The following is a 14,808-nucleotide window of genomic DNA, read 5'->3' on the forward strand; positions in this document are numbered from 1 at the left end:
TAAAGTAAAGTGGAATTTGTCCATGTTATACAAGTAAATTAAGGTGATTTTTTATCATACGGGTAAGGTTGGATGAAGGGTGGTAGGAACGAATGCTCCGCCTAGAGCATGTGTGTGTGAGATGGAGTCTTAGTGTGTGTGTGGGGAGGGTGGGGTGGGTGGGTGTGTGTGTGAGAGAGAGAGAGAGAGATGGATTCTTAGTGTGTGTGGGGGGTGGGGGTGGGTGGCTGCGTGCGTGTGTGTGTGTGTGGGTGTGTGGGTGTGGGTGGGTGGGTGGGTGGGTGGGTGGGTGCGTGTGTGTGTGTGTGTGTGACGCGGGGTCCTCGGTGGCGGATGTAATTTAAGTGTGCGTGGCTTCATCATAGAGAGGTGATGTGTATGGCAGAGGCCACCAACGATGGGGTACGAGAGAGAAAAGGCCCGTAGAGAGGGAAGAGAAGGTGTGTGCGCGTGAGAGGAGTCGACATCGAGAGAACGTGTTTGTTCGAGAGACACCGAGGAAGACTACTCTATATCGATCATGCATGTAGGCGGGAATTAAACGAAGGGATGGTCTTATTGGTTTCGGGGATATAGGGGAAGAGTGAGAGGGGGTAGCTAGAAGGAGATTGTTAAGTGTGAGTGTGTGTTTTACCCATCTAGGAGGAAGTTATGTGCACACAAGAAGAGAACGATTCGATGTGGCGTTAGGGTTGAGGGTAATTAACTACGTATGGAGACATAGAGACCTTGAACGTGCATGTGAGAGCGGTATACATGTATACGTGGGATATGTGTGTGTGTGCGCGCGCGCATGATCAAGATAAAAGAAAGAAGACATAATCCATAAGATCAACGACATGGGAGAGACGGATCGGTATGACAATATGCATGCATGTGAGAGTGCAGGGAAGAAGGCCCGACAATTGAGCATGTGTTTTTGTCTTTAAGAGATAGTGGCGTGGGCTGGAGCATGCATCGATGGCGAGCAGAGGGAGTGAGACACAACGATTGTGCAAAATAGATCAACCTATAAATGCATGTATGGAGAGACATATATAGTGTGGGTGATAGGAAGCAAGAGTGCGTGCGAGAAAGAAATGTTGACGGAGAAACTACAGATAGATACAGAGATGGAGATGCTAGCTAGAGGGACATCGGCTAGTTTGAGTGTTGGAGATGACCGCCGGGTGGTTCAGAGGGTGAAGTTATGTGTGTGTGAGAGAAAGATAAAAAGAGGGCACTTGACTGCATGTAGAGAGAAACATATATAGTGTGTGTGATAGGAAGCAAGAGTGAGGGCAAGAAAGAAGGTTCATGGAGAAACAGATAAATAGAAAGATAAAGATGCTAGCTAGTGTGCGTTAGAGATAGGAGTCGAGTGGATCAGAAGGCTGAGTTATGTGTGTGGGTGTGAGAGAGATAGAGAGAGGGTGGATGTGAGTCACATACAAACAAATATCAGAGAGAAATGAGATCCCGAGAGATGGAGTTTTGTGTCTGCGAGAGAGAAAGATATTTCACAACGAGAGTGATAGCTAGAGAGACATATGAGGGAACGCAATATATCTCTAGGGAGAGAGAGTGTGTGTGAGCGACATACAAGAGAATGGTGGAGAGATATGAGACCTTGGGAGACAGAGTTTGTGTTTGTGTGTGAGAAAGAGATGTTTAAGAGGAAGAGTCGTAGCTTCTCATACCTAAGGAGCGAAAGACATCTCTGTGTGAGAGGGGGTGTGCGAGTGGCACACACGGGAATAGTAGAGAGAAATGAGACCCCGGGAGACGAAGTTTGTGTTTGTGTGAGAGAAAGAGACTTCACATGGAGAATCATAGTTAGAGACACATAGCAGGGAGTGAGATATACTTAGAGAGAGATAGAGTGATAAAGGTCGAGGGAGAGAGTACCGTCAGTGTGTTATGAAGATAAAAGATCATTGTCGACATACATATAGCACGAGAGATACCCGAGAGACGATGAACGCGTATAGGTCTAGAGAGATACTCCTATATAAGCATGAGTGATAGCTATATGAGACGAATATCTGGATTAAAGGGGATTCAAAACTGAAGATCACGACATCGATAATATCATAACGCAAATTGGTGTATCAAACATGCATATTCATTTGAATTTGGTGACACGAGTAATGTTATATAGTTTATCAATATTAGTGATCCATAGATTCTTTAATTAGGCTACCCGTAATGGTAGTATCATAGGTAGTATCATGCATGCCAACTAAGCAATTTTGATGAGATGCCATAGAATTAAATGAAGAAAGAGATGCTTGAGTATCATATCATGATACCGTATCATATTAAATGATGTGCTACTTTGTGTCATGCATGGCAATAAATATAGTACTCTATGATACCAACATATAATACTTTGCATTACGGATGTAGTATCATACACTAGTATCATATGCATGATACTAGTTTATGATACTCCCATTACAACCAGCCTTAGAGACAATGCATGGTTTATATGCAATTAATGTCTAAACGGGATTACACTATATGTTGCGTGTGTGAAACACATTATACATGTTTGAGAAGTAAAAAAACCGCATGAAACACACATTAATTGGAGACAGTTAGCGAGGAATGCATACATTGGATTTCAACATAAAGTGGTTTCAAATATTTGAAAATCCAAATTAAGATGGATACAGCATTATGAATCTGAGATCATGCCATTTGTAAACCATATTTATGTATAAAGGGTGTTGTGCTTTTGAAAGTATATATAAAAAAATGATGTATATAGAATTGTATTCCAATCGAAAATGGATCCTGCCCGAACAAAAATAGAATACAAACTGGATTCGAGTTGAGGTGGCACGGTAAACGTGCACTCTGCAAAAAATTGAACGAAGCGGGGAAAGTCGCAGTAACCGCCTGAAACCAAAATCTGCGGGATGGAAATTACTGCCTATCCCTGCCACGCAAAGCCTATCGGCTTGATTTCTATAGGTTTCGATAGGGGTAGGTTTGTAATTTCACTCAAACATGACATAACCGCCTCTCACCCGGATTCATACACGGTGGGCGCCAAAACATAGTGTCTCCTCGGCCGAAATTGACTCCCTCCCCGATTCATACACGGTGGGCGCCAAAAACAAACTCTCGTCGGCAAATATTCGGTGTATGCGAGATTACCGTCCTATCCCCAACCGACTAATATTGCAGTGATGTAGGAAATTTTAAACGGGGGCTAAGTTTGTAAATTTCCTCGCATTTGAGACAAGCGCACCCTGAAGACATGGTTCCCCCTTCCTCTCTCCCTCCATTTCCCCATTCGTACTCCGTGGGCGCCAAAACACCCTCTCCACCCCAGCCTCCTCCGTCCGCCACCCCATCCACCGCCGTCCTCCTCCACTATGCCGGAGTTGATACCCCGACGCCGTCGTCCATTACAAGAGATCGACCTCTCTCATCCATGGCTTCGGACCGGGATCCTTGCATCCCATCCTCTCGCTTCATCCCCGCCGTCGTCCACCTTGCTGGTGCCGCTCTTACGACCGTCTCGTCCACCGCGCTCTGCCGCCACCGTCTACCCTCCTAGATCTGCTTCCACGTCGCCGACAGCCATCGCTACCGTAGCACCATCAAATTCTCAGCAGATGCATACACGGCGCCGCACCAAAGGCGGTACTCTTTCGTATCTGCTCAACTTATTTATCGCAGCAAGAAAATAGATCGCCACTGCTTTACTCTGATTTCTTGTCCATCACATACTTGCTAGTTGAAAGCAAACATTGGTTGCCAAGTTGCCTTTGTCCGGTTTGCACCTTCAGATCCGCCATGGCACGCTCAATACTATACTCGCAATGCTTATGGTTTTCCCGTTTTATATTCCACACTAGTTAAATGACAGTAGACTAAATTTCAAAATTGGGTCAGTAGATTTTTCAGACCTCACCGGAGTTTGCCGGTGCGAAGGAAGGGGCTCGGGTGGGGAAGGTGGTTGTGGGGGCGGTGGTGGGGCCTCGCCGAACGAATAAAACTCGACGCGAGTGGGGCGAGGGTGGGGGTGGGGATGGCGGAGGAACACAGGAGGTGGGGGCCGGTGGTTCGACCGGCGGCCCGTGCGGTGTTCTGTATGGGAAGCATAGTATGTCCCTTGTCAGGAAGGGGAGCAGGGACATCTGCAGTCGACACCTCTATTGGGCCGGTTCTGCTAAATGATTTCGCACTTCGAGTTGGTCTACCATAATACCCCGGAAATGGTGGGAGCCGCGCGGTCTTTGATAGACTAAACTGATAGTAACAGTTGTGCGCCTTCAAATGAATAGAGTTGGCATGTAGGTGATCGATAGGCTGCATATTAGTAGCGGCAAAACCCTATGTTTTCCAGCCAGTTCCGCTTTCCCGATTTTTTTATGGTGGTTATGGTGTACTCCTATTATCTACACTACGATCTGCCTACTGGCTCTACGCTCTCGTTATCATGGTTTGGCAATAAACTTTCTATACGGTATATTATGAACCTATTATCTGCCAACTATCCTTACATCTGGGGCCCCCAACAGGGAGCCTATTTTTTTGTGTAGTTGTGCCAGATTATATTAATCAACTCACCATATTACAGCACACATGGGCTCTCTCATCAGAATCCAGTGATAGCACACAAGGGTTTACAGGGAGCCTCTATTATATTACAATATCCTCTGCATTACAAAGATAATCTCACTACTATTTGTGTTTTCATGCTTTACAGATATTGTACGTAATCACAATGAATATAAGAATGTGCACATCAGAAGAATATTGCGGAACAGTTCAATGGGTAACAAACTTGGCATCAAGGGATTGAGGTCCATTGTGGATGCAATGAAACCCACATGCTCCCGACCTATAGATTCATATTCAGAATATGATCCTAATGACTATTCTGAGCTCAAGGAGTCAATGGCAGATGACCTATCATGTTCACCCAATAAGGTGTCTGTTCTAATTTGGCAAGGTTTTATTGGTTGCACATATCTTGCATAAGGTGTCTTGCATTTATTTTGCTTCGTTGCACCGCCATCTGCTTAGTTTACTCATGATATATGTGAAGATGCCATGCCCATCCATTATCAACACCTATTCCATTTGTCCCCATACCATGTTTTTCCATTCAAATGTTGTTCTTGTGTTTCAGACGTCCAAAAGGAAGAGGTGATTGCAGAACCTGAAGGAGTACAAGCAAAGTCCTTGAAAAAGGCGGTGCTACCAGAGAAATCACATAGCAGCCGACGTATATTGGCGATAGAACCAGCCCCGCAAAACCTAGGATATCGCAACTATGCTGGTCGCTGCTTTGCTCTTGTGAGTACCTATTGTCCTATCGTTACATACCTGGTGGATTATGTGACATCATTGTGCATTATAGCTTTCTTATCAACTGTTCGCTCCAAATTATCAGATCTATATTAATGCTTAAATTAATGTAGAATAAACCCAATGCCTATGAAGAAATTTAGTTCTGCATTGTTCTTGTAAGTATCTGTTGTCCTTATATTTGTCAGCTAGTTCTTCATGTACACTTTGCAGCTTATTTTCCCTTGTCCTCCATTTTTCTACACATCAGATCTACATTTACTCTTGCCAAAATATTGAATAAAACCAATGTTACTGAAGAATTTTAGCTCCGCATTGCTCTTGTCAGTGCCTTCTGAATGTATGTTGTATTTACATTTGTACTCTGCATCTTAAGTTAAATAATCGCCATTTGTTCCTATATTTTCACATCTATATTTACTCTTAACAAATACAATAAAGGCAATACTCTTGAAGAAGAGTGTGAGGTAAACTTCTTGAGTTGCCCCCCCCCCATCAATATGGACAAGGCCTTTATAGAGCCTATCTGCACTACTAATGTAAGTTTGTTCTCCTCGAGCCTTCAAACTTTGTTGTTTACATGTGGATAGCTATGAGTGCAAATGCTATTTATTTTTGTCGTCTGCATCAAATTGCTTGTTCAAAGTTTATAAAGTAGAAGTGCATATCCTGCTATGTGTATGCTTGTGTTCTTGATCTGTAATCCAGTGGTGTGGTGAGACTACCAACAACAGCACAATGCCATATCCTGCTATGTCTCAACTATGAACAATGCCATATTATATTAATGTTATTTAAATCGTGTCTCTTTATTTATCAATCTGAAATGGTATAAATTGACAATACACTCACCATTCATGCTTATACGTTGTTTAGAACTACATCTATGCTTGTGTTCTTGATCTGTAATCCAGTGGTCTGGTGAAGCTGGCCGCTCCTGCACAATGCCATTTCCTACCGTCTTAACTATGAACAATGCCTATTATGTTAATGCTATTTTAAACCGTGTCTCTTTATTTCTGACAAAGAAATGAGATGAATTGACAGCGCTGATGCTTATATGTGCAAAACCTGTTATCTACCTACTTGTTTCTCTTTCAGGGTGACAACACCGCTGCTAGGAAGAACTGCCACAATGATAGTGAGACGAACCCATTGTTTGTCCCTCTAACACATATTCCAGAGGAATAGGCAACACATATTGAGGGTAGGGATACAACCACCAAGTCACATCCTGATGTAGTGTCAAACTTACTCAGTGACACAAGCTCGATGAAGTCGCCGCCTGAATCTGTTCGACATCTTCAGTCTGAAATTCAAGCAGAAATACATGCTTCCGCTAATATTTATCTCACAAGCAAAACATGATCACACCTTAGTGCTCTTGGGTATTATCCACATTGCAATGTGAACTAGATTATTGACTCTAGTAAACCCTTTGAGTGTTGGTCACATGGCGATGTGAACTATGGGTGTTAATCACATGGTGATGTGAACTATTGGTGTTAAATCACATGGAGATGTGAACTAGATTATTGACTCTAGTGCAAGTGGGAGACTGAAGTAAATATGCCCTAGAGGCAATAATAAAGTTATTATTTATTTCCTTATATCATGATAAATGTTTATTATTCATGCTAGAATTGTATTAACCGGAAACTTCATACATGTGTGAATACATAGACAAAACAAAGTGTCCCTAGTATGCCTCTACTAGACTAGCTCGTTAATCAAAGATGGTTAAGTTTCCTGACCATAGATATGTGGTGTCAATTTGATGAACGGGATCACATCATTAGGAGAATGATGTGATGGACAAGACCCATCCGTTAGCTTAGCATAATGATCGTTAAGTTTTATTGCTATTGCTTTCTTCATGACTTATACATGTTCCTCTGGCTATGAGATTATGCAACTCCCGAATACCGAAGGAACACCTTGTGTGCTATCAAACGTCACAACGTAACTGGGTGATTATAAAGATGCTCTACAGGTGTCTCCGAAGGTGTTTGTTGGGTGGGCATATATCAAGATTAGGATTTGTCACTCCGTGTATCGGAGAGGTATCTCTGGGCCCTCTCGATAATGCACATCACTATAAGCCTTGCAAGCAATGTGACTAATGAGTTAGTTTCGGGATGATGCATTACGGAACGAGTAAAGAGACTTGCCGGTAACGAGATTGAACTAGGTATGATGATACCGACGATCGAATCTCGGGCAAGTAACATACCGATGACAAAGGGAACAACGTATGTTGTTATGCAGTTTGACCGATAAAGATCTTCGTAGAATATGTAGGAGCCAATATGAGTATCCAGGTTCCGCTATTGGTTATTGACCGGAGATATGTCTCGGTCATGTTTACATAGTTCTCGAACCCGTAGGGCCCGCACGCTTAACGTTCGATGACGATAGGTATTATGACTTTATGTGATTTGATGTACCGAAGGTTGTTCGGAGTCCCGAATGAGATCACGGACAAGACGAGGAGTCTCGAAATGGTCGAGAGGTAAAGATCGATATATTGGAAGGCTATATTCGGACATCGGAAAGGTTCCGAGTGATTCGGGTATTTTTCGGAGTACCGGAGAGTTACGGGAATTCGCCGGGGAAAGTAGTGGGCCTTAATGGGCCATACGGGAAAGGAGAGAAGGGCCCCAAGGGGTGGCCGCGCGCCCCCCCATGGGGCTGGTCCGAATTGCACTAGGAGGGGGCGGCGCCCCCCTCCTTCCTTCTCCCCTCTTCCTCCTTCCCTTCCTTCTCCTAGTTGGAATAGGAAAGGGGGGACCGAATCCTACTTGGACCAGGAGTCCAAGTAGGACTCCCCCCTTGGCGCGCACCTTCTAGGGCCGGACTCCTCTTCCTCCCTCCTTTATATACGTGGTCAGGGGGCACCCCAAAGACACCCAAGATTTGTCTTAGCCGTGTGCGGTGCACCCCTCCACAGTTACACACCTCGGTCATATCATCGTAGTGCTTAAGCAAAGCCCTGCGCCGGTAACTTCATCATCACCGTCTCCACGCCGTTGTGCTGACGGAACTCTCCCTCGGCCTCAACTGGATCAAGAGTACGAGGGACGTCATCGAGCTGACCGTGTGCTGAACACGGAGGTGCCGTACATTCGGTGCTAAGATCGGTCGGATCGTGAAGACGTACGACTACATGAACCGCGTTGATATAACGCTTCCGCTTTCGGTCTATGAGGGTACGTGGACACACTCTCCCCTCTCGCTGCTATGCATCTCCTAGATAGATCTTGCGTGATCGTAGGAATTTTTTGGAAATTACTGTGTTCCCCAACAGTGGCATCCGAGCCAGGTCTATGCGTAGATGTTATATGCACGAGTAGAACACAAAGAGTTGTGGGCGATAATAGTAATACTTCTTACCAGCATGTCATACTTTGATTCGGCGGTATTGTTGGATGAAGTGGCCCAGACCGACATTACATGACCAAGACTGGTTCTACCTACGTGCTTCGCACACAGGTGGCTAGTAGGTGTCTGTTTCTCTAGCTTTAGTTGAATCGAGTGTGGCTACGCCCGGTCCTTGTTGAAGGTTAAAACAGCACACTTGACGAAAAATCGTTGTGGTTTTGATGCGTGGGTAAGAACGGTTCTTGCTAAGCCCGTGCAGCCATGTAAAACTTGCAACAACAAAGTAGAGGACGTCTAACTTGTTTTTGCAGGGCATGTTGTGATGTGATATGGTCAAGGCGTGATGATATATAAATTGTTGTATGAGATGATCATGTTTTGTAAAAGTTATCGGCAACTGGCAGGAGCCTTATGGTTGTCGCTTTATTGTATGAAATGCAATCACCATGTAATTGCTTTACTTTATCACTAAGCGGTAGCGATAGTCGTAGAAGCAATAGTAGGCGAGACAACAACGATGCTTCGATGGAGATCAAGGTGTCAAGCCGGTGACGATGGTGATCATGACGGTGCTTTGGAGACGGAGATCAAAGGCACAAGATGATGATGGCCATATCATATCACTTATATTTATTGCATGTGATGTTTATCCTTTATGCATCTTATTTTGCTTAGTACGGCGGTAGCATTATAAGATGATCCCTTACTAAATTTCAAGGTATAAGTGTTCTTCCTAGTATGCACCGTTGCGACAGTTCTTCGTGCTGAGACACCACGTGATGATCGGGTGTGATAAGCTCTACGTTCACATACAACGGGTGCAAGCCAGTTTTGCACATGCAGAATACTCGGGTTAAACTTGACGAGCCTAGCATATGCAGATATGGCCTCGGAACACTGAGACCGAAAGGTCGAGCGTGAATCATATAGTAGATATGATCAACATAGTGATGTTCACCATTGAAAACTACTCCATCTCACGTGATGATAGGACATGGTTTAGTTGATTTGGATCACGTGATCACTTAGATGATTAGAGGGATGTCTATCTAAGTAGGAGTTCTTAAGTAATATGATTAATTGAACCTTAATTTATCATGAACTTAGTCCTGATAGTATTTGCATATCTATGTTGTAGATCAATAGCTTGCGAAGTAGCTCCCCTTTTTTTGATATATTCCTAGAGAAAAATAAGTTGAAAAATGATAGTAGCAATGATGCGGACTAGGTCCATGATCTGAGGAGTATCCTCATTGCTGCACAGAAGTATTATGTCCTTGATGCACCGCTAGGTGACGGATCTGTTGCAGGAGCAGATACAGACGTTATGAACGTTTTGCAAAGCTCGGTATGATGACTACTTGATAGTTTAGTGCACCATGCTTTACGGCTTAGAACCGGGACTTCAAAAACGTTTTGAACGTCATGGAGCATATAAGATGTTCCAAGAGTTGAAATTAGTATTTCAGACTCATGCCCGTGTCGAGAGGTATGAGACCTCTGACAGTACTTTGCCTACAAAATGGAGGAGAATAGCTCAACCAGTGAGCATGTGCTCAGATTGTCTGGGTACTACAATCGCTTGAATCAAGTGGGAGTTAATCTTCCAGATAATATAGTGACTGATAGTATTTCTAGTCACAATCACCAAGCTACTAGAACTTCATGATGAACTATATTATGCAAGGGATGACAAAAACGATTCCCGAGCTCTTCGCGATGCTGAAATTGGCGAAGGTAGAAATCAAGAAAAAGCATCAAGTGTTGATGGTTGACAAGACCACTAGTTTCAAGTAAAAGGGCAAAGGAAAAGAAATGGAACTTCAAGAAGAATGGCAAGCAAGTTGCCACTCCCATGAAGAAACCCAAAGCTAGACCCAAGCCTGAAACTGAGTGCTTCTACTGCAAAGGAAATGGTCGCTGGAAGTAGAACTACCCTAGATACTTGGTGGATAAGAAAGATGACAAAGTGAACAAAGCTATATTTGATATACATGTTATTGATGTGTACTTTACTAGTGTTTATAGCAATCCCTCAGTATTTGATACTGGTTCAGTTGCTAAGAGTAGTAACTCGAAACGGGAGTTGCAGAATGAGCAGAGACTAGTTAAGGGTGAAGTGACGATGTGTGTTGGAAGTGGTTCCAAGATTAATATGATCATCATCGCACACTCCCTATACTTTCGGGATTAGTGTTGAACCTAAATAAATATTATTTGGTGTTTGCGTTGAGCATGAATATGATTAGATCATGTTTATTGCAATACGTTTATTCATTTAAAGTCAAAGAATAATTGTTGTTCTGTTTACATGAGTAAAACCTTCGATGGTCATACACCCAATGAAAATAGTTTGCTGGATCTCGATCGTGGTGATACACATATTCATAATATTGAAGCCAAAAGATGCAAAGTTAATAATGATAGTGCAACTTATTTGTGGCACTGCCATTTAGGTCATATTGGTGTAAAGCGCATGTAGAAACTCCATGTTGATGGGCTTTTGGAATCACTTGATTATGAATCATTTGATGCTTGCGAACCATGCCTCATGGGTAAGATAACTAAAACTCCGTTCTCCAGAACAATGGAGCGAGCTACTGACTTATTGGAAATAATACATACCGATGTATGCGGTCCGATGAGTGTTAAGGCTCGCGGCGGGTATCATTATTTTCTGACATTCACAGATGATTTGAGCAGATATGGGTATATCTACTTAATGAAACACAAATCTGAAACAGTTGAAAAGTTCAAAGAATTTCAGAGTGAAGTGGAGAATCATCGTAACAAGAAAATAAAGTTTCTACGATCTGATCGCGGAGGCAAATATTTTAGTTATGAGTTTGGCCTTCATTTAGAACAATGTGGAATAGTTTCACAACACACGCCACCTGGAACACCACAGCGTAATGGTGTGTCCGAACGTCGTAACCATACTTTATTGGATATGGTGCGATCTATGATGTCTCTTACCGATTTACCACTATCGTTTTGGGATTATGCATTAGAAACAGTTGCATTCATGTTAAATAGGGCACCATCTAAATCCATTGAGACGACACCGTATGAACTGTGGTTTAGCAATAAACCTAAGCTGTCGTTTCGTAAAGTTTGGGGCTGCGATGCTTATGTGAAAAAGCTTCAACCTGATAAGCTCGAACCCAAATCGGAGAAATGTGTCTTCATAGGATACCCAAAAGAAACTGTTGGGTACATCTTCTATCACAGATCCGAAGGCAAGATGTTTGTTGCTAAGAGTGGATCCTTTCTAGAGAAGGAGTTTCTCTCGAAAGAAGTGAGTGGGAGGAAAAAGGAACTTGATGAGGTAATAGTACCTGCTCCCTTATTGGAAAGTAGTTCATTAGAGAAATCAGTTCCAATGATTCCTACACCAATTAGTGAGGAAGCTAATGATGATGATCGTGAAACTTCAAATCAAGTTACTACTGAACCTCGTAGGTCAACCAGAGTTAGATCCGCACCAGAGTGGTATGGTAATCCTGTTCTGGAGGTCATGTTACTTGACCATGACGAACCTACGAACTATGAGGAAGCGATGATGAGCCCAGATTCCGCGAAATGGCTTGAGGCCATGAAATCTGAGATGGGATCCATGTATGAGAACAAAGTATGGACTTTGATTGACTTGCCCGATGATCGGCGAGCCATTGAGAATAAATGGATCTTCAAGAGGAAGACGGACGCTGATAGTAGTGTTACTATCTACAAAGCTCGAATTGTCGCAAAAGGTTTTTGACAAGTTCAAGGTGTTGACTATGATGAGATTTTCTCACTCGTATCGATGCTTAAAGTCTGTCTGAATCATGTTAGCAATTGCCACATTTGATGAAATCTGGCAAATGGATGTCAAAACTGCATTCCTTAATGGATTTCTTAAAGAAGAGTTGTATATGATACAACAAGAAGTTTTTGGCAATTCTAAAGGTGCTAACAAAGTGTGCAAGCTCCAGCGATCCATCTATGGACTGGTGCAAGCATCTCGGAGTTGGAATATACACTTTGATGAGTTGATCAAAGCATATAGTTTTATACAGACTTGCGGTGAAGCCTGTATTTACAAGAAAGTGAGTGGGAGCACTACAGCCTTTCTGATAAGTATATGTGAGTGACATATTGTTGATCGAAAATGATGTAGAATTTTCTGGAAAGCATAAAGGAGTGTTTGAAAGGAGTTTTTCAAAGAAAGACCTCGGTGAAGCTGCTTACACATTGAGCATCAAGATCTATAGAGATAGATCAAGACGCTTGATAAGATTTTTCAATGAGTACATACCTTGACAAGATTTTGAAGTAGTTCAAATGGAACAGTCAAAGAAGGAGTTCTTGCCTGTGTTGCAAGGTGTGAAGTTGAGTAAGACTCAAAACCCGACCACGGCAGAAAATAGAAAGAGAATGAAAGTCATTCCCTATGCCTCAGTCATAGGTTCTATAAAGTATGCTATGCTGTGTACCAGACCTATTGTGTACTTCACCATGAGTTTGGCAAGAGGGTACAATAGTGATCCAGGAGTGGATCACTGGACAGCGGTCAAAATTATCCTTAGTAGAATAAGGAAATATTTCTCGGTTATGGAGGTGATAAAGAGTTCATCGTAAAGAGTTACGTCGATGCAAGCTTTTGCACCGATCCGGATGACTCTTAGTCTCAATCCGGATACATATTGAAAGTGGGAGCAATTAGCTAGAGTAGCTCCATGCAGAGCATTGTAGACATAGAAAATTTGCAAAATACATACGGATCTGAATGTTGCAGACCCTAGACTAATATTTATCTCACAAGCAAAACATGATCACACCTTAGTGCTCTTGGGTATTATCCACATTTCAATGTGAACTAGATTATTGAATCTAGTAAACCCTTTGAGTGTTGGTCACATGGCGATGTGAACTATGGGTGTTAATCACATGGTGATGTGAACTATTGGTGTTAAATCACATGGCGATGTGAACTAGATTATTGACTCTACTGCAAGTGGGAGACTGAAGGAAATATGCCCTAGAGGCAATAATAAAGTTATTATTTATTTCCTTATATCATGATAAATTTTTATTATTCATGCTAGAATTGTATTAACCGGAAACTTGATACATGTGTGAATACATAGACAAAACAAAGTGTCCCTAGTATGCCTCTACTAGACTAGCTCGTTAATCAAAGATGGTTAAGTTTCTTGACCATAGACATGTGTTGTCATTTGATGAACGGGATCACATCATTAGGAGAATGATGTGATGGACAAGACCCGTCCATTAGCTTAGCATAATGATCGTTAAGTTCTATTGCTATTGCTTTCTTCATGACTTATACATGTTCCTCTGACTATGAGATTATGCAACTCCCGAATGCCGGAGGAACACCTTGTGTGCTATCAAACGTCACAACGTAACTGGGTGATTATAAAGATGCTCTACAGGTGTCTCCGAAGGTGTTTGTTGGGTCGGCATAGATCAAGATTAGGATTTGTCACTCCGTGTATCGGAGAGGTATCTCTGGGCCCTCTCGGTAATGCACATCACTATAAGACTTGCAAGCAATGTGACTAATGAGTTAGTTTCGGGATGATGCATTACGGAACGAGTAAAGAGACTTGCAGGTAACGAGATTGAACTAGGTATGATGATACCGACGATCGAATCTCGGGCAAGTAACATACCAATGACAAAGGGAACAACGTATGTTGTTATGCGGTTTGACCGATAAAGATCTTCGTAGAATATGTAGGAGCCAATATGAGCATCCAGGTTCCGCTATTGGTTATTGACTGGAGATGTGTCTCAGTCATGTCTACATAGTTCTCGAATCCGTAGGGTCCGCACGCTTAACGTTCGATGACGATTGGTATTATGAGTTTATGTGATTTGATGTACCGAAGGTTGTTCGGAGTCCCGGATGAGATCACGGACATGACGAGGTGTCTCGAAATGGTCGAGAGGTAAAGATCGATATATTGGAAGGCTATATTCGGACATCGGAAAGGTTCCGAGTGATTCGAGTATTTTTGGGAGTACCGAAGAGTTACGGGAATTCGCCGGGGGAAGTAGTGGGCCTTAATGGGCCATACGGGAAAGGAGAGAAGGGCCCCAAGGGGTGGC

The sequence above is a fragment of the Aegilops tauschii genome, chromosome 7, assembly GCF_002575655.3.
Source record: "Aegilops tauschii subsp. strangulata cultivar AL8/78 chromosome 7, Aet v6.0, whole genome shotgun sequence".
In the NCBI taxonomy this organism is placed as follows: domain Eukaryota; kingdom Viridiplantae; phylum Streptophyta; class Magnoliopsida; order Poales; family Poaceae; genus Aegilops; species Aegilops tauschii.